The sequence below is a fragment of the Chamaea fasciata genome, unplaced genomic scaffold, assembly GCF_029207755.1.
Source record: "Chamaea fasciata isolate MVZ Bird 193981 ecotype frontalis unplaced genomic scaffold, bChaFas1.0.hap1 SCAF_1, whole genome shotgun sequence".
Taxonomy (NCBI): domain Eukaryota; kingdom Metazoa; phylum Chordata; class Aves; order Passeriformes; family Sylviidae; genus Chamaea; species Chamaea fasciata.
The window spans coordinates 117,255,350-117,282,447 of NW_027094086.1; the positions used below are offsets into that span (position 1 = coordinate 117,255,350).

The following is a 27,098-nucleotide window of genomic DNA, read 5'->3' on the forward strand; positions in this document are numbered from 1 at the left end:
TTCCATTTTAATCAGAAAAAGATCAAATATTGAATCCTGTTTCTTGCCAGAATTACTTCAGCCTCTGATTGGCCTTTTATTTTCTGTGACTAGCTGTCACTTCCAAACACTTTTGCCTAAGAGTATGAACAGACTTCACAGATTTTTATGGTGGGGCTTTTTTGGCTTGGGTTTGTTTGGTTTTTTATGAATCTGTAAAGAGACCTGTAGAGAAATAAAACTTCATTGTGTGCTTGCATTCAGGGCTCTTTATTAAGGGAATTGATGTCCAAACCCATTTTTCACGTAGTCAAAACATCCTTGAACTTGTTCAAGAAAGATGCCATAACTAGTTGGTATCAAAAGTTAGATGACAAAACAGCTTCCTGGATCTGTTCATTTATGGAACCCATGTCTATAAGGAACAGGTAGCTTACTTTGTAATTTTTTTCATTTTTTTTTTATTTGAGAACAGTAAATGATTTGTTATGAATCTGGATAACTGACTGCAATGGCAAATGACTTTTGGCTTAATGATTTGATGCTGGGATCAAGTGTGTCTTTGACAGGTTTCCCAGAGTACTTTCCCTCTGTCTACTGAGCCCTAAGGTTTTTGAAGGTGTTTTTGGTCCAGCTTGCGAGGAAAGCACAGATACCAATACCTGGCCTGTTATTTATTTTCTACAACTTTTACTTTATTTACAGTATTGCATTTTTAAAAATATTTCGGTTTGTTTTAGAACATCCTCTGTCATAGTGACAAAATTACTCAGCCCTTACAACAGTGTCATTCTCTTGAAAATTTTGGGAGGTTCAGTTCAGCCTGTGCATGGTTAGTTGCAGAAGATTTTGCATTTTAAATGAAGAAAGGAAAAACCCTACTACAGGGTAAAATTGGGAGTACAGATTTTACAGTCTTCCTAAAAAGGATAATTGACATTTGAGAAATACATAGGATAATTGCTTTCAAATAAATTGTCTTAAATTTCCTGTGTTTATGAATTTTTTTTTTTTTGTGTTGTTAAAAGCAGTGTGAACACATATTTTTATGTCAGTTATTTTGGGCTTGTAGTTCATACTGTACTTTTCTCTGTATTGAGATTAATGTTGAGAAAAAGGGTAAGGCATTTTTGTTATGGCCAATTTATTTTATTTCAGACTGTATTATCACTTGGTGAAAGCCCTATTGATTAGCCTTCATAGCTTTACAGAGCTTTTCTTGTAAGCACTTAAAAGTTTGAGTTTTCTTGGTCCCATAGGACAGAAAGAAAGCTGTTAGTACCATGAAATTCTTATTCTGTATGTTTCCAAGCTTCAAGCCTCCTCTTGGAATGCAGAATATTAGCACATTAATGTTATTAACCCCTTTAGTACAAAATTATTTTGGAAGTAAAAATATTTTTATATCTTCAAAGTCTAGGTTGTTTCTTCTATGTCAGTACAGTTTCTTAAAGCTGAAAAATGTGTTGCTGTGCAACAAACAGATGCTGCTCTAACAATGCAATACATTATGTACCAAAAATGATCTTGGTTTTAATCATATATGCTGATTTAATGAGAGAGGACTATCTTACATCAAAAATGGATTTAGGGGGTGATTTTGTTTTCTCTATGTTTTCTCTACATAATTAATAGGAATATGGTACCTTATATATTCTCTTTTAAATTTGAAAATGTACTTTGGTTTTATGCCATTTTATACTCCTGTTTTCTAATTCTGGCTTGTACAATACTCTTTTTTTTAAATTCCTTTTTGGTGGTATGAACACAGGGGCATTACTAAATCTTGTGTCTTTAGTGTATTTCCTCAGAAAGTATTGCCTTTTTACAGAATCATTCTGTTCATTTTTAATCTTTTCATTTTGCGCACATCTCCTTTTTCATTTATTTTCTAAATATTTCCTATCCAGTGTTTTCATCCTGCATTTACTGGGTGGGTCATGTAAGATGTTTGTCTGTAACTGGTGTTAGATTATGAATCAGAAAAACAATGCTCATCAGTATCTTCAGACACTATCAGTACTTAATATCTTGAGAACACGCCTGACCCCCTGGGAGCATTTCATTGTTGATATCTCTTCAGTTTAGCTTTCATTTTATTCTGCAGATATTTTGTAACTTAACTTTAGTTGCTAGCTCTAATCCCTTCTATCACCAATACAAATTTTGATTGACAATTTTACTTTTAGATAAAGTCAGATAATACTATACTTGGGGGGGAGAAAGTCTTCATATTGTGCTTTTAATTCCACTGAACCCAGCAGAGTTAAATGTAGTTTGGATGCACAGGGAAGAATTAATGATTGGAAGATACAGAGTTGGTAAATTATTTATTCTGGCCCTGAGGAAGCTGAAAAGCTGAGTGAAAGACTAATAAATCATTTGTGGTAGTGCTGGTTGTCACTTCCAATTATTTTAGACGGTTTTGTGATAAACTGCAGCACCTGCTAGATATCCCTGCACCATCCCTTGATGCTTGCAGTGCAGCTTGTTCAGTCGATTATCAAAGGCAAATTTGTCTAAAGTTTCCTCAGGTTGGAAAGAGAATTACTTTTCTCAGTCACCCCTTCCCCCATTTGTTAAGTTCCTTTTTCATTGCATGCATGTAATAGGCAAAATCAATGATATATGTAGAATTTTATTGACATAATGTACATTCAGGTATGGTTGATGAAACCACTGAGGAACAGGATGAGGGGTGATGTGTCTGTGAGAGTAAATGTACCTTTGAAAAGCTTGCTTGCTTTCATCTTTCTGCTTAGCAGTTGTTTCTAAGGTATAAAAACTAGTATTGGTCCTCGTGTTTTGATGATTATGTTGCAGCTAGTGCTGAAGTTACAGAGGAGACAAATTTGAATATTAGTTGACTTTGTCACTTGTTAAACTTTTCTACCACTTTTGTTCAAAAGGTCTTAGTTTAAAATCATGATTACATGTACAGATCATACATGATCTGTATGCATGCAACACTTGCATTAATAGATTAAGGCAGAGAAAAGTAGTTGAAGGACTGGAGAAAATATTTAGAGCAGTGGAGTGATTTTTAAAAAGGGAAGGAAGCAAAATATTGGAAAGATTAAGGCTATTGTTGGGTAAAAACTGAAAGTGAGATAAAAGGTGAAGAAATAAAGAACTGAGATGGGTTAGTGGAAGGCAGCTGTTTCTTTATACCACTTCACTGAGAATAACACTGTTAGTCATCATATCATATAGCTGCAGTCTGGACACCCTTTTCTCTGAGACAGAAGAGCGAGGCCTACCCTGAAAATATTTGTCTTTCCAAACTGAGAAGGTGATAAAATATAATGCCATCCTATATGCATTGCTTGCAAGATTCTAGATTGACATCTCAGAAAAGAAAAAAGAGTTTCAGAGTTTTGATCTCCAAGTTTACATTATGTGTTGTCTGAAGGATGGGGAGGACAGAGCTCCTGATTGTTCAAGCACTTAACATGTTCTATTTCTGTTCATCTTGGGGAAATAACTGCAAAGGTTTAAAATTGCATTTATATTAAAATAAACTAGAGTGCAAAGTAGTCAGCTTAAAGCTGTTGAGATTCTCTTTCACGTCTCTGTTACTGGTGAACAAATGCATCTTAGCACATAGTGCTGAAAGACTTGCTTGTAAGTGTTGAATGCCTTAACAGTTACACAGTAAGTTTTCAGTATCTTCTCAATTATCTTCCTAACCTCATCCATCCAAACAACATTGAATTCTGAATATTTAGGGTCAATAAAACCTGCAGCTCCAGCCCGTGAAAGGTAAACAATTCAAGTTTTTTTGATACTGATTTCTGTTTTTCCATTAGTGGGTCCTAGCTTGGAATTTCAAGTGAAATCTTTGTCATAGGAAGTGACGGTATTTTGATGCAGACAATAGTTAGTTCAAGAAACATCGAAGAGGAGTCCACGCTGACTAAAATCAAAATTAAAAGGGCTTTCTTTTCTTGCTTTAAATCTTGTTCAGACAGACTTTTTTTTTTTTTTTTCATTGTACTTCTCTAGGTCAGGAAGGAATCAGGTGAAAAATCCAAGCACAGTCACCTTGCTTCCCCAGATGACTTCAATACAGAGATCTGCAGAATTTCAGCTCTAGATCTGTGAACTTTAGGAAAGCTCCTTGAATGCATCTGTTCAAGTTCCAGCAAGCAGAAACTATGTCGAAAAACATACAAAGCTCTGTCAAGGAGTACTTGCAGTCTGTGGGGGCAGGACTTTTTGCATTTTCCTGGAAGGTTATTTTATTGTATCAGTGTGTTATTTGCAGCCAATGATGACAGTGTAGAAATGCAGGGTGTAGGAGCTGATTTATATTATTATAATTCTATTATTATTTGAGAGTATATCTGTAAGCATAGTATGTCTGACAGTAACAGAATCAGTGGAATTATTCCTGCAGCTTGAATCAGCCATTTATTCATGATTTGAACATAAAGAATTTCATGGCCATTAATTGTCAATGTTTTTACTTTTTTAATGTTGCCAAGGAGAGGAGGTGTCTATATTAAATTCGGTTTTCAAAAAATATATTTTTACTGTAGTAGTTTTGCATTTATTTATTGCTGTATCTTTGTATTTATTTATTACTAAACACAGTAAGTACATTTCTGCATTTTTAAAGTAGTTACATGTACAAAGATGTGTATATATTGTTTACATGTAAAAAATTAATATTTCTTAAATTTTGCATGAAATTAAAGCCCAATTAATTTATTTTTAGGACTTTTCAAATTCATGTTCAGTTCACACTGAGTTAAGTCCACAAAAATAGTGATATGTTGAGTTTTTAACATACATGTTAAAATGGGTAGGACAAAAATGCATTTGGAAACAAGAATTGATTTCTTCAATGAGATATTTATAATAAACTGCACTGGTAACTCTGCTTTAAAAAAAGGTGAATTTTTTTCTCAGAAACTCTTTTTATTCTATTTTAAAATAGAACAAGTCTTTCTGCTTCTCCTGGTTTTTTCACAGTCGTTGACATGTCCCATCCAAAACCTTGAAAAAATCAGATAGGTTATTTAGAATCCATCTGAGAGATTGTCTCAGTCTATAAATGCTGAATAAGTAATTGAGCAGACTATTTCCATGTTTTTGCCTGTTTTTTCCCTAAACTATTAGCAGTGAGGCATATGACAACCACAGTGGCTCAGACCACGCACACTTCTAGTCTCCTTTCTGCAGCCTGTCCAAGAAAAGATTCTTGGAAGGTTTTCTTAGAAGTTTGAGGAGTATGTGACATTATTTCCCACATATATTCTTCACCTTTTGGAGATTTGGAAGCTTTTGCTGAGGAGTATCAGCAATGGTCGCTTTTTACCTATCAACTTGAAGCTGTATTGTTTGGGACCTGTGAGTTTTTTGTGTGTATGTTATTTTTTTTGGTGGCGGTATTGTTCATCCCCTATTTTTTTTTTCTCCTCTAAAAATTAGGTCACTTTTTGATCTTCTGTAAAATTTTAATGTCCCATGGCAAACAGTTCTGTGGCTTGACTTTTAACTAGGTGAAGAAATAACTCCTTTTGTTTGTTTCCCAAATGCCACTTAGTAACTTCATTCAGTTATCCCATTCCCTGATTTTATGCCCTAAAATGGAAAACCAAGCCAGTGGGGAAGAACATCAGCCTGGCTGAACGCAAAAGAAACTCAAAAAACAAAAAGCAAAAAAACAAACAAACAAACGAAAAACCATACAGAGTGAATCTGCTTTGGAAGAAGGGGGGCCAGCAACTCAGGACTAACAAGATTGTTTTGAGGTTATGAAGGGAGAAAGCAAGAAGGGCCAAAGCCCAACTGGAACTTAGTCTGGCCACTGCTGTAAAAGAAAAAAGTTTCTATAAATACATTAACAACAAAGGGAGGATTGAGGACAGTCTGCATCCTTTATTGGATATGGAGGAAATACAGTGACAAAGAGCAAGGAAAAGGCTGAGGTTCGTAATGTCTTCTTTACTTCAGTGTTTAAAAGACCTGCTGTTCTCCAGATACCAGCCCCCTGAGCTGGAAGACAGGAACAAGGACCAAAATGAAGGTTCCATACACCCAGGGAAAGTATTCAGTGACCGCTTAGCAACACACAAGTCTATGGGGTGGATGAGATCCACCCAAGGGTAATGAGGGAACTGGCTGAAATGTTCGCAAAGTGCTTTCAAGCATTTACCAGAAGCTCTGGCTCACTGAGGATGTCCCAGTTGACTGCAGCAAGGATCTGGGAACTAAAGGCCTGTCAGCTTGACCTCAGTGCGGGGGAAGATCATGGAGCAGATCATCCCAAGTGCCATCACATGGCATGTATGGGACAGCTGCATGATCAGGCCCAGTAAGCATGAGTTTATGAAAGGCAGTTTCCTGTTTATCTTACCTGATGTCCTGTGACATGGTTATCCATTTTCTGAGTGAGTGTAAGGCTGTGAATATTGTACACCTGGACATGAGTCATGGCTTTGCCACTGTTACCAAAGTGTTCTCCTGGAGAAACTGGCTGCTCATAGCTCGGATGAGTGTACTGTTTTCAGGGTAAAATGATGGATGGATGGATGAGTGCAGAGAGTGGTGGTGAATGGAGTTATACCCAGTTGGCAGCCAGTAACGAGTTCTGCTCTCCAGGGCTCAGTACTAAGACCATCCCTGTTTAATATCTTTATCAATGTTATAGATGACATGATTAAGTGCACCTGCGGTCATTTTGCATATGACACAAAGCTGGGCAGAATTGTTGATCTGCTGGAGGGTAGGAAGCCTCTGCAGGGAGGTCTGGACAGGCTAGATTGATTGGCCGAGGCCAGTGGTCTGAGGTTCAACAAGGCCAAGTGCTGAGTCCTGCCCTTGATTCATATCAACCCCAAACAGTGCTTCAGGCTGGGGCAGAGTGGCTGGAAAGCTTCCTGGAAGAAAAGGACCTGGGGGTACTGGTTGACATCAACTGAACATGAGCCAGGAGTGAGCCCAGGTGGCCCAAAAGGCCATTTGGATCCTGGCCTGTATCAGCAATAGTGTGGCCAGCAGGACCAGGGCAGTGATTGTTCCCCTCTACTGGGCACTATTTAGGCCACACACACCTAAGTGTGTCCAGTTCTGGCCCCATGAGTACAAGAAAAACACGGAGGTGCTGGAGCATGTCCAGAGCAGGGCAATGAAGCTGGTCTGGAGAATGCATCTGATGAGCAACATAAGGAGCTGGGGTTGTTTAGCCTTGAGAAAAGCATGCTTGTGTGACTTAATTGCTCTCCACAACTACCTGAAAGGATGGTTGTATCCAGGTGGAGGTCTCTCACTTCTCCCAGGGAACAAGCGCTAGAACAAGAGGGAATGCCCTTGATGATCTTAAAGGTATTTTCCAGCCTAAACATTTCTATGATTCTATTATTCTGTCTCCTTCTGATTGCTCTTTAATCATTTTATATGCTTGTACAGAAAAAAAAATGACATAGAAGAGCTTTCCTCCAACAAATAATTAGTAATCTGTCTTTGTGTACTGCACAATGGAATAATGTCGTCAGGGTAATCCGCATAGTAAAGGTGCTGTACAGTAAAGAACAGTATCCCAATTTTCTTCTAAAGAAAAATGAGTGGCAGTTCCAAATTGCTGGTAAAGATGTCCGTTGATTTGTTGAACTAGACTGCATAAAGTGATTAAAATATTGATTTAATGACAGTTGTGTCACTTCTGTAAATATTTATGTAGTGCACTTTCTTCTCCAGTAAAATTAATTTAGGAGGTATTCTCAAATATTGAGTCCTTTTTTCCTTTGCTATTGAAAATAGTGATAAACTATTAGTGATAAAACAAACTATTAATAAACTAAACTATTTAGTGATAAAATAGTGATAAACCAAGCTTACTAAGCCTTGAACACTTTACAGGGTATTTATTGGAAACTATTTTAAGAGTTGTGATAGGAGTATATCTGGAAAAAAATTCCAAGGATAGCTAGACATGATTTAAGCATGGGAGGTCATACATACCTAATATACTGAAACTCTTTGTTACATTTCTGACTTAAGACTTAGGAAGACTGGAGTGTATACAGTGCAGTCAGCTGTTCAACACGATTTTGGCTAACAAGCCATGGAACACAGAAAATGGAACTGAGAAAAGAAAAAAAATATATACAACCTTTTATCTTCCACATTAGACCAGTTTTCAAATCCATTGTCTCTGTCATTTGAAGCAGGTATCCAGAAAGCACAGTAAGGGTATTTGCCAATGAAAAGTTATTCATGTGTGATGATCATCAGCTTTTTTGTGTGTGCTTCCTCTGAAACAGCAGTGAGAAGCGCATGTTATAACGAGAGGGGTGAAGCTCTGTTAGTAAGAGCGGGGAAGGCAGTAGGACCATAGTTGGTGGCTAATGGCAGACAAATGTAGTACCAAGGTGGACTAGGTGGGATCTTGCCTCTCTGCTGGGGTCCAATGGTCTCTTCCCCACTGTAGTGTTGGTGATGCTTCAGCCATGCTGTGTTCTATCAGTTTGCTTCAAGGGAATAAGTATTAACTAAAGAGAATATTGTTTTGTGCTAAGAGTTTAAAAATGTTTTGATGTGTAGGATAGCAAGAGCAAGAAAAGCACTTGGGACTTGCAGTTGATGATTGTGGTTGCTGCCTGGTAGGAGTGTTTAGTTTTTGTTCTTGGACCGACCTCCAATAAAGTTTTGTCCTTCATGTGGAAGAGTTTTGTCCTTCTAATCACAGCAAATTTTCTTCCCCACGGAACTCTGGGTAGTTATTTAACTGAAATCAAGCAAGTACACAGAAGACAGAGCTCAAACCCAGAATCTTATGCCTTGCTCCTGAAATATGCTGCAGCTGAGTGATGATGAAGACATGAATAATTGAGTGACTTTTAGTCATTGCTAGAATGGAGTAGAGTTTTCCAGCTAACAGAAGTGGTGATAAGTGTTTTTTCTGCAGATGCTGCCAAATACCAGGTTAGCATCAACAAAGAATGTAAGAGTGTTGCTAAGCTACAGAATAGATTGGTGAACTGTGAACATTATTTAAATAATGTTTTCAGTAGTTGAGTTATTTTGACCGTCCCTTATCCATCTCTTCACTGGATTACATTAGCCAGATGTTTGTCCATGAGGTGGTTTTGTCCAACTCCTTCAAGGTTGTGGCATGAGCAGGCAGTTAGAATGGTGCTTTGGAACCCTGCTAATTCTATGCCTGTGTCACTTAGCAAGTCTCAAAACAGCTGCATGTAGCTCTCGAGAAGGAGCAGAAAAAGAAAAGATACTTCAGAAATTTCACAGGCAAGGAACTGCTGGGAATTGTTGGAAGTTTTCTGCCAGAATTATGCAGATCACTCTACTTGAGTAACCAGGACTTGTGTCACATCTTTTAAAGTAGGTGAGAGTTCATCATAGGTCAAGAGCTGTTGAGATACACAGAAGAGTGAAAATAAATGGTTTTTTACAAAGATCATTCAGAGATGCTGCTAAGTGTTTTTCAGTCCCTTACTTGATCAGAAACTAAATATGCTGGTAGTTGGCCTTTGTCATGTAATTTCATGACTTGCTTGAGGACAGGTTGCGTGGTACTGAGAAGTAAACTACTTCTGGTTGTGTTTGTTTAGTTAGATTGCTGAGTGTTGGAAAGAGGAAGGGAAGATTCTTCCGTTACTGAACTATTTTTGTCCAGAGCTATGCAAGTTCAGGACTCTGCCATGAGAGTCACAGATGATGAATTATATTTGGAAATCTTTACATCGCAGCCCAGACAGACCTTCATAAAAAGACACGCTGAAGACTGAAAGTGTAGGTGATTACTACTTGTGGAAGTGAGCTAAATAGTTCCTTACTGTTGCAAAAACCTTATATGTGTGGCTGGTCTCAATAAGGCTTTTATGTGCTCAACATTGAGAATGATAATTCATAGGGAAACCTTTTGAGACCTGTTCTTCACACTGTGTCACTGCAGTTGTCTGGAGACCAGGACCTATGCTGTTGGAAGGAATCCCTAGGCTTGTGGTGTGCCTCCAGCCAGGGATTTGAGACGTATGTTTGGGTTATAATCCTTTACTTTCTGTCAATTAACATTTTAACTTGTGGGTGCTATTTATTTATTAATCTTTCAGTGAACTAACTAACTAACTAACTAACTACCCTGTTAACTAACAGGGAAGCTGGTTGTTGTGATGGGCCACTATGTTTGTGTGTGCAGCTGAAATACAGTGGTCATTTCACTGTGGTTTCATCACTGCTGGAGTTTGTGGATGCCCTTGGCCCTTTCTGGTGTAGCCAGCAGCCTTGGACACTCTCGTTGACCACTGCCTTAAAAAGCCAGTGTTCTGTCAACAGCACTGATCAGGTTGCATTGATCTTAATTTTGATATTTTGTTTCTATACCTAAATTTCAACTAGTCTTTCCTGTTTCTAAATGCCTTCTGAAATGCCTCCATCCTGCTGCGGTGGTGTTGGCAATAGTTCTCTTGTGCACTGTTTGCAGAAATAACAACAGAGTCAGACTAAGGACAAAGTTGCATCATTGCTCCAGACTGTTAATTTTTCTCTCTAAAGATTTAGAAGATTAAATTTCAGAAGTGGACATTATTGGATAGTATTTAAACACTAATTAAAGGTACTAAATATAAAATTCTGAATATTGCTGTTCTCTTTGAAAGATGGAATTTACTTCATTGCAAGAACAGTATAGGCTGCTAACTGAACAGTGGCTGCTGTTATCTCTCAATTTTGCTCTTACCTGGATATTGTCATTCTAGATATTTTCAGACTTAGCAGCTTACTATTTGACAGTAGAAATCAGGCTGAATAATGTAACTGGGAACTGGAAAAATATAAATATGGTCTTTAACCAAGACGTTCTTGATGAAAATGTGTGTAATGAGATGTAATTTTTTAAGAGTCTGTATTGCTCTGTATCCATTGTGAATTTATTTGAGGGAAAAATGATGCAAGATGTGGGCATTTGATTTCCAACTTCTTGCTTATTTGTGTGTGGCATTATTTTTTTAAATGGTAAAATAGTAAATTTAAGGCATGTGGCATATTTATTTTCTCTCTTTAACATTTTTTTTACTTACTTTGTATCAGCACTACCATTTACTGAATTATGCTTTGAATGGATGCTTTTGTTTTGCAAACTTGGATTGAAATTTGGTTTTTGCTTACGTCTAGGAAAACACCATTACACTGAATATTTGGCTGAAGAATTAGGCTTTCACTTTTAGCCATTAGGTCTCACAGATAATTCTGTTCTTATTTTGTCTAAAGATGGGTCACTTCAGGCTGCAGTTCTTCAGCATGCCATGTTGGGAAAATGCTTTATTTCATAACAAAAACTCTAGGAATTTGGAATGCAAAGATCAGGGCAGTTTGAAATCAGTTTTGGACTTTATTCTGTGTCAATAGCCTCTGTGGTATTCTCAGCCTGCTGATATTTTGAGTATTGCAGCTACTTGAACACTTGTGACTTCCAGTGCTACATTCATGCAATGGGAGAGGTGATAGAACATCATTGTGTCTAGATAGTCTTTGTGATTCATATTACCATAATAATAAGAATGAGAGTTTTCATCCTGACTATAAAAATCCAAGTTTGTGACTACTTGAAAAGTCTGTTTTAAAGATGTGTGAAGTACTTGTTTGTTTTCTGGACTAATAGCTGTATTTTGAAGACAAAGAGTTTCACATTGCCCAACTTTTGAGTTTGACATTGGTGACTCTGCTAATTGTAATAGAGCTGTGGAACTGTTTCATTCCAGATGGAACTTTAATCTGGCTTCTGATTGAGCTGAGTGTCCTTGTAGAGTCTCTTAGCATCTGCTTTGGAAATATATATAACATTATTCAAAATTTGTACCAAATTAAACCACCCTAAGGCTATAATTCAATTTTTCTTTATTGAGAAATGTATTGTCAACAACTTTATGCCACAGAGTAAAATCTGCTCAAGATCTATTACTTTTTGGCTATTAACTGGTCATTTAGATTACTGTGATTGAATTTCCAGGTTCTTCAAGTTTACCTTATCAAACGTAAGCTTACACTAAGGAATCAACAAATAAGGCAAATGTAGTCTCTGGGTGGTTTTTTTGTTTACGGGGGGTTTTTTTTGCTAAAAGTAGGTGAGCTTGAATTGATGTTTTCTAGCATAAATGATTGGATTATATTTTTATTTATCAAATAATAACATTTTAATAATTCTGGTTAAATTCTTTATATGAAGTTTGAGATATTTGTTGTGGTATTTGGATTGTAAAATCAAAAAAAAAAAAAGCATTAAATATATTGAAATACACCGTATCACATCTACTCCATTCTGTATCTTTAGCTTCTCTTGTATGTCTAACAGTTAATGATTGTGACTTTTCTTATTTCTCAATTTTCTAAAGTCTGCTGTATCTAATTACAGTTTTTATTATAAAATCTTCTTGAGCTCAGTGTAGCTGCTGTTTTGAATACCAGTTCTGTTACTAAAGATGGTCAGATTAGGGTAGCAAATTGATGCCGTTTTTCAGTTAAGACATGATTTGTGAAATAGTCCCAAACTGGTTATGAGGAGTCTCTAATGAAGTTATGAAGTGTTAGGCAGCTGTATATGTTGATGGTAAAATGTTCAGTAGATACTCTTCTTATTTCAGTTTTGGGCATGGACAGAATTTAAAACCACAGAATTATGAACTGAAATTGTGATAAACTGACTACCAGTGTTACTGAAATGTTTTTGTTCCCTTTTTTCTTCTTTCAGTGCTGAGTGGAAAAGCCATAAGCATGTAGCCAAGTTCAGTCCGGTAAAGAGGTAGAGCAAGGTGTTAAATCCCTTTATAATCTTTTCCTATTACAGCTGTGCTACACAACAGAGAGCAAGGTAGAATTTCCAAGGTACAAGTGCCATTCTCTCCACTTCCAGCAGACTGGTTTGCCCAGTGTTTTGGAGAATGGGTGTCACAGTCTACCATCAAGGGTGGAATCTGACCCCTAGTTCACTGACATCATCCCCACTCCAGCTTCATGCAGCATTAGATGTCTCCATCCTTCTTCATTAAGTTCCTGTGCAAGTTTCTATGCATTTATTTGGATTTGTGTTGAAGAAAAAACAGAAGTTATTTATTTTATATTCCATATGCTTCTGGTATTTGATTTAAAAACAATTAAATTGCTGTGAGAACAGAATTGCCACCCCACAAAATCCGTTAGCCATTCAACCAATGTAAAAGGAGATCTCCACTTCCCTAACATATCTTCCTTTGGACATATTAGCTGCCTTGCTCCATCTTTCTTTATTCTCCATCTTTTGTACTTAAAGAAGCTTAGACAGGTTTGAGTCTCCAAGCTCTTTGTCAGTGAACAGAAGCGGTTGCGCATAAGTTTCTTCATGACAGAAGCCCATCTTCTGGAGGACGGCAGTGACCGGGCCAAAATGGGATATTTATCTCCTGTCAGACAGCCTCGAATCAGTATTACACTGTCATGCATTTATTAGAGTGTACAGAATTTGCAAAATTTTTGTGGTTTCTTTCCTTACGCTTCAAGCATCCTCATTTATGTGTTACAAGAGACAATAGTTACAAAGTGAGAGTACACACGAGATAGACACAGTTGCCAAATCAATCTCTCTGGTATCTTAATGCCATCAGCTTGTACTGAAGTCTGAAAATATATGACCAAATCACTCATTAATTTCTTGAGAGTGGTTGAAGAGTAAATACCATCATTCAGACTGTCTTTTCCAGCATGGTGTTGGAAACATCCCAAACCTAACACAATATCAAGGAAATGGGTATCTAGGAATGCAGTAATAATATTCTGCCTTCTCTTTTTTTTAGTATTTTATATTTCAGTACCTCTTGGGAATTTTATTTTTCAAGTTTTTTCTTATCAAAAACAAGTGAAAAAAAACCAAAAAAACCATCTTTCATTTAATTTCCCAGATTCTTCCATCCATGATGCTTAAAAAATCCCATCACTGCTTTGTGACTTGACTCTTCACTTGGTGACTTTCAAATCTCTGTTACTTTTTTATGTGCAGAAAATTGTTGTAATCTGGGAAATTTTTCTTTGCAGGCATATATCTAGTTTTGAAAGGACTAGGTATAAATTAGGTCTTGCTTTTAGTCACAAATAAAGACAATATTCTATGGGTTTTTTAAAGCACCCAATGACAATTTTCAGTCTCCATGGAATAGGGATTTTATGATGGTTTTTTTTATTTATTCTCATCTGATGACATGAAATTGAAGAATAAAGCATGGAGAAAAATGAACCATAAGAAACATGGTTTGTGGGAACATGACCTACTTTCAGAAAGTCACTATTTCGCTCTTCTTTCTCTTACCTGAGAATTTTTTTTGTAGGTCACACATACTATCAAATACCTAGTATGATCCCCAGATTAGTGGCGTTGCCATTCAGCTGGTCAGCTGCAGTGATGAAGCTATTTCATAATCTCTGTGATACCTGCGTGGTTGTACCAAGACAAGTCACAGATTGATGTACAGTGTATTTACATTGTGGTTTGACAATCATTGAATTATTATTTGATGTAGTTAAAACTATTTATAAAAGTGTGAAAAAGTATTAGGCTATTTCTTGTGAGTTTTTAGCCATTGGTTATTAGTAAGTTTAATTTATCCTCACTAAAATGAAATTAAATTACATAAAAATAAATCTCTGATAAATGTAGATGTACTTCAATTAAATAGTTAAAATCAAAAAGAAAAGGGGTTAAATAAAGTGAAAATATTTAATTCATAGATACCTGGATTTTGGTTGACCAATGTTTGTTAAAGGCAGAAATGTTTGTCATTCTGATGAAGATGCATTTCTTCTTACCTTGCTGTTGACAGAATCTCACCTACTTTTCCCATTTATTATGATAATAGTCTACCAGATGTCATATGTCACAGCCTAGTGAGGTTGTCTCTGCCTATTACCACTTTATATATAATGTGCATTCTAGTTTTTCTTTCCTTAATTTAGAAAATTTTATATGCTCTTTGACATTCCCTGTTTTATTAGTGAAAGAATAGAGGCAAACTATTTTAAATACTTGAAAGCAAGTTTAGAAAGAGTAGGCTGTTTTATTCCTGTTTTAAATAATATTATCTTAAAAGTCTGCCTTTGTGTGGATGAATAACCTGAGTCTCATACAAATGGTCATGTATCTTAAAACTCTAGTTAAAGTTACACTGTGCAGCTTTTTTTGAAAACTGCCAATTTCAGTGGACAGATACATAGGTGAGTGCAAATGAAAAAGGCTGAAAACACAAATTACCGTATTTTATGGATACATTTAGTGATAAGAACCACAGAAATCACATCTCTTTAGCTGAAACATAAAATTGGACAGTAGTCTTTCTTGTAAGAGTTACGATCTAAAGGACAGGATAATCTCTTACATGTATGTATGGAAGAGTCAAAAAAAGCTTTAGCACAGATAACAGCAAGCTGTTCACCTTTTGATTGAAGGTGTAGCACTGTATATCCCTCATGGGGATACATTCCCATATGGGAACCTCATGTTGCAGAAGTAGAAATACCTGTGAAAGCACAGCCAGATTGGGGAACTAGCACTTTTCAATTGTATTGGAAAATTTTATTTCCATACAAAACTTTGTGCTGAAAAGGTTCGTATCTTGAAAAACGTGTGTTTTCTACAAGTTTGAGCTGTGTTCATTTTGCATTAAGTATCAGCAAAGAAGATCACACTGACTTTTCATTATGTTTTGTCTTTATGTTTGGGTGCTTTTTTCCTGTTAAAAAAAGGGAAAAGTGCCCCCTAGATTTATGGATTTTTTGTGTTTGCATACTAAAACCTACAGAATTCCATTTAAGATGTTATTTTCTTTCAAAATCAATATTCAGAAGTTTAAAGCCTTTTTTTTTTTTTTTTTTTTTGTCCAGAGCAACAACAAGAACATGCAACAATCAAATGTAATACAGTTTGTTTTCTTACATTTTACTGTGGAATTGTTGATACATAAGGATAACTGTTGCATGAAAATGCTTTTGTTCTTCTACAGTAATATTTTAGATGAAAGAATGAGTTCTTCTCTGTACGTTTCTGAAGGGATCATTGCAGTCCTTAAAGCTGCATTATATAATGTAATATAGATGAATATGACAAAAGTCAACATAGGAAACTTACACTTGAGGTAGAAGAAATCATTATGAAGCCTGACATTTTTCTTTTATATTTGCAATATCTGTGCAACCAGAATTGACCAAGGCTCAGAATATTTGTACTTAGACTGTCCTGAAAAAAAAAATTGAAATAAAAAGTGGGTTACTGTGTGAAAGCAGTATTGTACTCCTGAAATTTCTTTCAAAATTAGTTTTAATTTCTATTAATAAAAACCCAGCAGTTAGGTTTAATTCATATGCCTTTCAAAGACTGGAATTTTTCAAATGACTGTATTTTAATTTTAAAATGAAAGCAAAGGAATATGTTAATTTTTAAAGATTAATTTTCTGTAAAAGTCAAACAAAACTGAAACTGTGTATGTTCAAGTGGAATCCCTCTTTTATTGACATGATTATCTGTCGGATGTTCATCTTTGTAAAATGAAAAGTGTGAGAAAAAAGGGGAGAAATTTGTATAAAATAAGAGGTTTCTTGGGTTGTTTTTCTCCCCTTCACTTAAACAAAATGTCGACGGCAAGTCCCAGTCCTGCTGCAGTCCTGTTACACTGAGAAAAAGGCAGACATGGTGCACAGAAAGGAACTTTTTGGTCAGTCTTATGTTGAGAACATTTTTCTAAGTGAGAAATGCCTATACTTAGGCTCTACCTATCTATTGCAAAGACATCTGAAGTATTTATACCAATTTTAATAATGGGGCAACAAACAAGGATATCTTTAGGCTAATGGAGCAAATATGGACTAGTTGATGAGCTGTCTGCACTTCTGAATTCAACACTTAGACATGATTATAGGATTTATGCACTTTCTTCAATTTGGAAGCAGTAGCAAGTTTAATAAAGCTGAAATGACCATCAGTTTTTTCTTTTTACGGTCCCTAATGCCAGTTAGACAAATTTCTTACAGAGGCCTAAATCTCAAATAAAAGAAGCAGTTGTTACAGCATTTAGAAATAATTCAACTGTAAGTTTTGGTTTAAACTTGTGGTGTAGGCTTGTGGACTCTGCTCTGTCTTCCAGAGCTTTTTATTTTCTTGTGGTGTTAATATGACAGCATAATTTTGTATGGTTTAGTTTATTTTGTAGTATGATTCTTGCTCAGTTTTTTATCCAGATGTGTTTTACAGAAACACCAGTAATACAGTTGGTGATGTTTTCCAGCATGCACAGCACTTCATTTGGTAGTATCTGAATTAGCAGAATATACTTTTTAAAATAGAATCAATAATTTCATATAAAAGGAGCCATTTTTTACTTGTTCAATCCTACTTCTTTATTTTTTTTCAAGAATGGCTTAATCATGTTTCATACTTGATCACTTTGTCTGCAGATTACCACTTTGTGTGTTTGTAGTTTACTACTTGTTTCTCAGAAGCATCATCTCTTCCGCTCTAAACCCAAGGAAGAAACAAATGTACAGATTTATTTTTATTCTTGCATTTTGTCTGCATTTCACTCATTTGTTTGCATTTTATTAGGCCAAATCAGCCAAAGAGAAAACTATGACTTTGTTTGCAAAGAGATGAGATTAGTTTGATTATGAATTAATATCATTAAAAACCATCAGAATTTAGCTGTTATTAAAGATGCAATTTTAAAATGTACTGTCATTGACACTCATTCAAAAATATATTTAATGTAGTATCAAAACCATTTAATTTTCTTTAAAATAATGCCCAATCTCAGCACTTTTTACTGAGAATAGGTATAATCTTATGTTGTGTAATCTTACTGATTTTAGCTGAAGTCATTCCTTTGCCTTATCAAAGTCAGCTCAACTGCAGGGAGGTGGAGGTGTGCTTCTGTGCAGTAGTGGTTTTCTCCTGAGCAGAACTCCAGCATTACCAGTTCCTGACAGCTGCAAGCCAGCCTCTGGGCATCTTGCTAAATTTTCAAATGTAATTATACAGTAGACTTCCTTTAACAAATTCTGTGTTCCTCACTATAATTATAACAGCTCTTGCCTCTAGCCTGTTCCTTATCTTACAACCCACCTCCATATCTCCCACTGCTGGCTAGTGTTATCCAGTAGAGCTGATGGATCTAGAAAAGCAGAGTTTATTCTCTGTTGTCTTTAATCCATATAGAAGATCCATTTGTTCTGATCCATTATACTCAAATGACGTGTCCCTTAAAGCTGAAGATTGTTCTCTCATTCACAGAAGAGCTGTGGATTATCATGCCACTTTCATTTTTCTAACAGTTTCTGATTGTTATTACAGGACAAGAGTTAAGACAAGAGTTAAGGAAATTTTAAGAGCTATCTATGAAGTGGCTGAAGAAGCCAGGACAAAGAAAGGAGGTCTAAAAATACTTTGTTTTCATGCTGTGCAGTTCAGAATATAATTTCTTTCTACTATTTGTGCATTAAGTTTTCGTGTGTGAAGCTGTTCATCCTTCTTTTAAGAGCATACATGTAAAGCAATATTAAAAATAATCAGTGAAGCTTCTTTTACATGAAACCCAATGTAATTTTAGCCAAAGAATGATGAAACAGGAAAAGTTACCGACAAATGCTCTTTATCTAATATTGGCTCATGATGCAGAAATTTGAAAACAACGATGCAGAGTAATAATCTCCTGTCCACCTGTCTGTTAGTAGGGGCAGGGATGGGTTTGAGTATGGAAATCTGAAGGTAAGAGATTAATAAGAGAGAGCTTGTGCTGTTGAAGATGTGCAGAGACACTTCTCCTTTTTCTTTAGTTTCTTACTGTAGTTGGCTGTGGTAGATGGACTGGCACTGAAGAACTGTATTGCCTGGAAGGTGATAGATTACCATTCTTTTCAATCTGTCCTGCAGCAGGATCAAGTACACTTGAAGCTTGAGCTAGTGACATGCCCCAGCACACCTTGAAGTCATGCTCCCACTGACTTTCTATAGTTTGCCTACATCTTTCTAAGAATTATGATGTCCAAAACTGTATGAAGTACAGAAAGACATGGAGAAAAGGAATTTTCACTTGTTCAATGCAGGTACTGCCACATGTGCTGCCACATGTGCACACACACAACCACATGCACTTTGTGTGCTTGCCAGTGTATTTCAGTGAAATGTGTTTTTCAAAGAGCCAACAAAATTTACTCTTTTGATTTGTATTCTTCTCTATTCTTTGATTCCCTGTGTAATGGTTTACTGCTGGTCCCTTTTGTGTTCATATCTATGATGCGCCTTTTCTAAATGTAGCACTTTTGATTTATCTTGATTGATTTCTGGCCATCTCTTCCATTTTTCAAAAGCATTTGGAAATCTTTCCTTTGAAGTGCTGCTAGTTTCTACCAACATTCTATTATCTGCTGATTTTAAAAATACTTACTTGGAGTCACTAGGATTGTCATGAAAATACCAGATAGAAACAAATGAAACAAATGTCTCTGAGTGACATCTGTCATACAGTTTGAGAGACCTGGTAAAAAGATTTTTTTTAGAATAATGGCTCTCTGATTTCATTAGTTTTTGTGTCCAGCTTATAATGATTATGTCTGGATAGTATTTTGTTATATATGGTATCAAAAATGCAGAACATGTTTAAAATGTCTCTCTCTAATCTAAAGTTTGTATCACGTCTACTGTTACCACCCATTCATTAACCCAGTTAGCACTGAAGTCATTCAGATGAGTTTGAAGGGACAATAATTTTTTTCTCTGTCTTCTTTTATCTTCTTGAATTTTTTTTGTGCAATACTGGGTTCTAGAATCTTTTCAGGTTTCACTGGTAGACTGTAACTTGAAGGTGGGACTTTGGCCCCCTGAGGGGAGACTGGAGAGGACTTGTTCTAAGTTTGGTTGATTGGGGTTTTTTTTCTTTTCTACTTCTTTTGATTTCCTTTATTCTGATCTTTTAGAAATAATGAGACAACAGATCCTACTGTGTTATGTCTCTTTCCATAATTTTCAGCATGACTTTTCAGGTTGTGTTTTTTTTAATTTTTTCATTCCTTTTGTTACTTTATTTCCTCTCCTTGTTTGTAGCAATGGCATGTGTGTCTTGTATCACTGTAGGTCTCATTGATCACTGATACAGGACATGGATGAAAACTTTTTTTCCAGTGAGACAAGCTGACAGGATGTGTAGAAGAAATTTCCTTTTCTTTTGCATGTTTTGTAACTTCAGAAAGGCACAGTTAGGCTCATGGCAGTAAGATTTCAAAGGTTACCAACAGAATATTGTGTTCCTTTGTCACAGCTTATATGCTAGGTGGAATGGCAATAAACAGGTCAGTTCCAAAAGGAAATGAGATCCAAAATTTTGCTTCTCTGAAATGGAAAATTAGAGGTGATTACATAGTAAAATCATCATCATAGCCTTTTGAACTGTGGGCCATTAAAATAGGTCAGGTAGAAGACTGAGGTAGGACAAGTGGGACTTTGTCCTGGGTTGTTACATCAAAATATATTAAGGAAATCCTTTTATCCTGAATGATTGTGGCTTTGGTATTGGGTACGATGGCCTATGAGTGGCCTTTTCTTGGAGTTTAATAAATTTGTGTGTGACCACTTACTCTACTTGTATATTGCTAGATGGAGAATTTCATCCTAAAATAAAACTACAAAATTAGGAGCAGTGAAAGCAGGGTGGATTTTTTTTTCAGGTCTGTCATATAAACTGAGCCCTCTTGCCCACCAACAGAGAATGAGAACAGAAGCCAATATGTTTATACCAATTGAGACTGTCTCTTTAAAATTCTGTGTTTTATCTTTTACCTTTCAGTTTGCTTTATAGGTCACTTAGTTTTTGTTACTTTCCTTTATTATGAGCTAAGAGCAGAATGTTGCTGAATATGCTAAAATAGATGTGTATTTTTAAGGTTGGCATTTAAGCAGACAAAGGATCAGGCTTAATGCTGCTGTGATAATAAATAGTACTATAATTGATTGTTGATAGAAACCCTTAAAATATATTTTTATGGTTGAAATGTACTTTGGATAAACAGTGTTCAGTTTGCCTATTAAAATAATTCACTATATACCATGGTTTCTTTGAGTATTAAGGAAGTAGGACTTTTCCAACAACAGTAATTGGTTGACACTGCTTGACCTTAATGCAAAGCTACAGTATTTAATGAACAAACGGAGGGAATAAAGTTTTGATAAATAAGGCAATTTTCATGAAACCTTTAGAAATACGCTTGAAGTCTTTTAGTGTTAGATTGACGGTTTCTCCTTTTGTGAAAAGAATAAGTGAATAATTTAAGGCTATATTTCATGTTTTCAGATCTTCATTCTGTCATATAAATAATAGACTGTGAAATGCAGCAGCTCCTGCATTCACAGATTTAATAGACCTGTACAAGTGAGTATCTTGCTTGGCTTCTGGCATCTTAAAATGCACTTTTGTGTGTTTGTATACCTGAGAAGCAATGCAGAAGTGGGACTCTCTTCAGTAATGAAATTCCGTACTTTAAACATGCTACATATTCTGTTTTTAAAGAAATTGTACTTCTTGAAATACTTTCATTACATCTTGATGTTGATCTTTGTATTTTTGAGCTTTAATTCTGTATTATGCTGGACAGATGTCAAAAAACCAGCAGGTGGCTATTTGAAATTAAAGTCTAATTTAAAATTTACTTCCTTAAGGAGAGACTGTGTGAAAAGCATTCAGGTTTGAATCCCTCAGCATAAATCTTCAAAATGCCATTGAATCTTGATGAGAAATGAATCAAATGTATTTACTAAAATAGTGAAATAACAAAGTAATTTATTTTGTTTACTACATGTATTCTTAGTCCTGTAATTTTTTTTTATGGAAAAAGTATTGAGGGAGGAAGAACAGACAATAGTAAAATTAGACCAATTTCTTTTCTTTGTTCCAATCCCCTTTTCCTCCTCCTGCCCTTTAGTTTAATGTCTTTTGAAAGGAGAGTAAAGTAAGGCTTACTGAGAACAAGTGGCAAAGCATTGGGATGTTGTCATGTTCCCAGTCTTCCAAGCAGAACATAGTTGTGTCACTGGTGGATCATGGGAAACATAAATACTTCTTTGGAAGGTATGTGCTGTTGTACCTGTTTTGTTACCTTGAAAAGTAGCTTCCCTAAACACTTCCATTTATAGGTTTAAGGCAGATTACCTGTGTTTTCTTCCTGATACTCCTTTAAACATTGGGGGAATTCTAGCTATTAGGAACCTTCTACTAGCGTATGATACGGAACTCCTGCTTTCCTCCATCGTATGTGGGAATGGAGTCATTTGTGCAAGAGGGAAATACCTTTATTCCTATACTGTAGACTGTTTTCTGTAAATGATGTTCAAGACGTCTGACAGATGGTCTGCATTTGCCGTGGTATTGATTTATGCAGTCCTCATGTAGGTTCCAGAAATGTCTAGGAGGAATCATTCAAAGTGAGCTGTCTACATGAGGATGCCACCACTTCTGGTAAAATACAGGCAGGTTCTGTTTGTGCTTACTAATAGTTCAGCTCATGTAGTAAAGTTACTTTTTCGTACTTTTGAAGAAAAATAATCTTTGTATCTTTTAAGATGGTAATAAAAATCTTAATGTAATATTCTATTCTGTTTCCTAAGTTACTCTGGTAACTTACTAGTGTCTTCATCTTTTTTTCATTTTCTGAGATAATTTGCTTCATATTCTTAGGAAGTCAATCTTTTGATTTCAGCTACACCAAATGCTTAAATGGAAAACATGCTTTTCCCATTCTTCCTAGTCTGTCTAACTTGTTTGTAACTCAGAAAACATCAGTGCAGGCAGAGAGACCATTTTGCAGTCTAACATGTTGAAAAAACTGTCAAAACTGTATGAATCACACAAAAATCTTTGTGCTGAACTGTGTGAAATACATTGTCATCACCTCTGTTTTCAGAACTTACACAGAGTAATATTTTCTATTTATTTTGCTACATGAAAATTATTTAAGCCGTTGGCTGGGGATGTTTCTGTTGTTTCAGCCAGAATTTACAGGATTAGTGTCTTAAATATATTGATTTTATTAAACCAACCAGTCACCAATTGGGTCCACCTCTGACTGAGTTGGCTTGTAATACTTGAGCAATGCATTTATTATTATTCCTTGTTGTTTCAGTACAAGACTGTGGCCTCACTGTAGTAAGTCCTCCTCAAAGATACACATACAGAATTTGGGTGGAAATGCAGGTAGGAGGGTATAAAAAGCAAAGGAAGGCAATGAGAATGCAGAACAGCAAATGATGCTTTGCTACTGGCTAAATGGATACATTCGCTAATGCTAATGATTTCTTTTAAATTCTGAAATGGTTACTGTTCTTTATTTAGTCAATGTGGCTTTTTTTTTTGTTTAATTTGTTAACACCTATAGAAATTAGAAGGAGCAGTAGTTATGACAAATGGGCTATGTAATTTGAAAATTGTATTTTGTCACATGTTTTAGTCACAAAACCTAGTTGAAATCAATTGTCCAAACATTCACTTAACATATTAATAAGTAATACAGGAATACTCTATGCCTCTTGAATTAGATATATTACATCTTGTTACAAAATTTAATGCCAGGCTTAATAACTCAAAGTATGCTCTAGAATAAAAATACATTTATGTGCTAGTATGTTGTAATTAGAATGCTAATCCAAATTACAAAAAACCCCTAAACCCACTATTCAGTTGGAACTGCTTTATATACTCAAGAGTAGACAATTACCTTTAATTAAATTTCTTAAAAAAGAAATCCCAATTTATTTTTTTTACAAGTGGCTATGCTTTTTGTGGTATATTTCTAAATATTGCAACACTGTAAAATTACAGTGTCAGATTACACTGTAATCTGACAAGAGTGGTTGGATTTCAGGAGCTATTTGGGTCTTCACCTGCAAAATCAATGTCATTTAGGACTTTAAAAAAATATGTGGCTAGATGGTTGTGTTCTTACATTTTCTGTTGAAAACACTATGGAAGCAGTAAAGTACAACCGTGTCAAAAAGGGAAGATGATGTTTCCAATTCAACACTACTAGCTTTGCATATTTGTATCAGGAGGAATTATTTTAAAATATCATTTTATCCCACCATGAATAGACTTTAATGTTCCCACTGTAGCTGAAAAATTCTGCATAAACATATTTTATGAAGAGGGTTTGTTTGAATTTTTTGGTGATTTTTTTGTGATTTGAACAGTTAAAGGAGACTTAACAAAAGATAGATGGCTGATCAGTTGCTGATGTTTCATTTGTTAGAATGACAATTTTTTTGACATTTCTTTTTCTTAGAACCATAACTTTCAACATTTTTCGTGTGTATGTAACCAGCCATAGTGTGCTGTTGAGCCATATACAACTTCTTGTGGTTTTATCAATAATGATTGAACAACTTTTTAGAAAATAGATCTAAAATACCAAATTACGGAAATTTGTAAGATACATATTTTTAAGAAATTCATTCACAGGAGGAGAAATTGAATGTAATGCTGAGAAATAGCCAAGAGTCACGTGTTGATAAAAATTTCAGGTTGAATACTGAATAAGTGTCCATAATGCTCAAGTTGTCAGAGTTGTCCATCTGCCATTATTGTCATCTTAGAAATAAATAAATTAAACCACATGGACTTATTTTACATGTTGTTTCTATCTCTCCTGATACATGATTATGTGAAATGCAATACTTACTTGACTTGTAAATTCTTAAGAAAATTTCAGTCACTTTTGGTTTTATTATATTGAAATGGCCAGAAGAAATGCAGTGCCTTCCTTACCTTTTGAATCCTTAGCTTGAATCCTGTTAGATCAAATAAAAAAATTAAAACTATTTTTAGGATTTTTTAAATTAAGTTTATTTATTTTCCATCTGAAGGTCAATCCAGAAGTCTGGTACCAGGACTGGCGCTCCAACTTCCTCATTGCTCCTGGTGGCTGGGGCATATCCCAATACTATTTGCCTGTTGAATGTGTGGAGAATATCCTTCTGAAGACAAGTGTCTCCTTTGTGTTTGAGCAGCAGCTACTATGTGAGTTAATTTTTATTTATTTTTTTTAAAAAGCAAACTGAGTTTGCCTTATTTTCATGTAATGTCATAGTTACACATTTAACTTTTATAAAAATGTTTCTGGTGTGTCTCCTGCAGTTGTCCAAAAACTATTTTCATACCAATCCTGAATCAAAAGAAAGCTTACTTTCCAAACATAGGTTCTTTTCTCCCCAGTTTGCTCCATTAAATTTTAACAGACAAGTGAAAATAGTGACTGTAGTGTATTTGGTTTTAAAACTGATGGATAACTGTATTGCAGTCTGCTTCCCACAGAACTGGTGAAGCATAGACCGTGTCAGTGAGTGCTTTTCTTTGCTTTCTCCCATAATATGCCCTAAGTCCCGACCTGAAGGGGCAATTCACTATCTAATTTAAACCTCTCCTTAACATTAACAACATGGCAGTGTTTAGTAATGATACAGTGTTTACTGTTAAAGACTTGCCAATTTGGCCTTAAGTAGCTAGACTATATTACCTCAATTTGCCATATTCCCTCTGTTTAGTTTGGAATTACCTTGCAAACGTTAAGGTGTCAGTACTGAATTGTATAAAGGAATTATAAATTGGAAATGCTAGCAGTGTGGATTTAAAGTTCTAGTATTGGTCTATAGAAACACACTAGTTCAAGTAGTTAAAGGTCAGTAAACTCATTTTAATAGTTTTTTTTTTGTTGTTTTTTACTTTCACTGACTTCCATCAGTTCCTTTAATTAGTTATTTTTCCTTCCTATTCGTTGGATAATTTAAAACTCCTTTTTGAAGTGATTTTTTAGGACATATATGAGCTTGTATTTGTAGTTTCTGCACCTTTTTAAGAGTAGTTAGTTTTTTCCAGTGTTGCAATAAAGTACAGAACACTGTGCAGTACATTAAAGAAATAGAGCCTATGCATCAGAACAATTTTCATGCCTCACTCAATTCTTAATGTAAATTAGTAGGAACATTGGTTATCCATTTGAGAAATTGAGTTGGTATAAAAATAAAAATGCACTTATGGTATGTGGTGCTTTGTGTATCATCTTGGGAGTGTTTTGCTGTTTATCTGTCACTTGCATTAGAAAAAGCAGTCACTGGCTGCAGGTGACATTAAAAATTAAATGTTAACCTCAATTTCTTTACTGACCACACGTGGGGCAGAAAGTTCTTCTGGATGTGTGCCTGGATTTTGATACTGTCAAATAGAGTTGAGAAGTAAAGACTGGTGCCTTTGGTGGCTTAGTCTTTTTGTGTGTGCATATGTGATTATATGATTTTACCATTTCCAAGTGCTTCTCATAGGTTATATCAAGATCATCTTTCATGGGATCCAACTTTGTCAAATTAAAAAATTACATGATAACACTATAGTAAGTAATTATAATGAACTCATTTTACTGATCTACATAATTCTAGGAATGTCTTTTTATTTTGTTGCTCAGAAAAACTAATTAAAATAGCTGTCTTTCCTATTACTAGAGAATATGTGTCTTTCAAAAACTAGTTAAAATTGTTCTTGAAAATTGCCTTAGAAGCTTTTGAATATTCTGGTTAACCCATTTACAATTAATGTAAGACAAGCTTTATATACTCAGGAACAAACCTGGGAGATCTTCAAGTTTTTGACAAACTTGGCTTCTCACTCATAGTGCCTTCAAGGTAATCTAGGTTCAGTAGCGTGAGCTTCCCTTGTCTATCACTCCAAATGTTGCAGGCAGCATTCAGGCTAGTGAAGAAGGGTTCAGGCAGCAGAGGTTTCCATGTAACCTGCCAGATGTCTTTCCTTTGTTAATGAGATATTGTGCTTGTTCAGTGGTAGACCAGGCTACAGGCAAGTCTTGATCTTTGAGATGCAGCTTGAAGCTGTGGCTGCTGCTCTTACTTTCCATTTCATCTCTTAATTTTCTTAGCCATGCAGTAAGGTAGTATGCATGTAGATTTGGTGCTTCTTGTTGCCTAATGAGAAAGGAAGAAAGAAAAATGAATTTTTTTTTTCATGAGTAAAATAGACTGTCAAAAGGCATCTTTTTTTTCCTTCCCCCATTCTCCGTTTACCACGCAGTGAATCACTTCTGTTATGGCCATTTTCCCT

General features: G+C 35.5%; 1 protein-coding gene across 2 annotated transcripts in view; it reads left to right on the plus strand.

Annotated features, from left to right (window-relative positions):
* Positions 1-27,098, plus strand: part of TBC1D5 (TBC1 domain family member 5) — a 316,356-nt gene that overhangs the window by 46,269 nt on the left and 242,989 nt on the right. For both annotated transcript variants that reach the window (XM_066194787.1, XM_066194779.1), the window contains exon 3: positions 24,857-25,010. The gene's annotated coding sequence lies outside the window, so the exon portion shown is untranslated. The remainder of the gene's footprint in view (positions 1-24,856; positions 25,011-27,098) is intronic.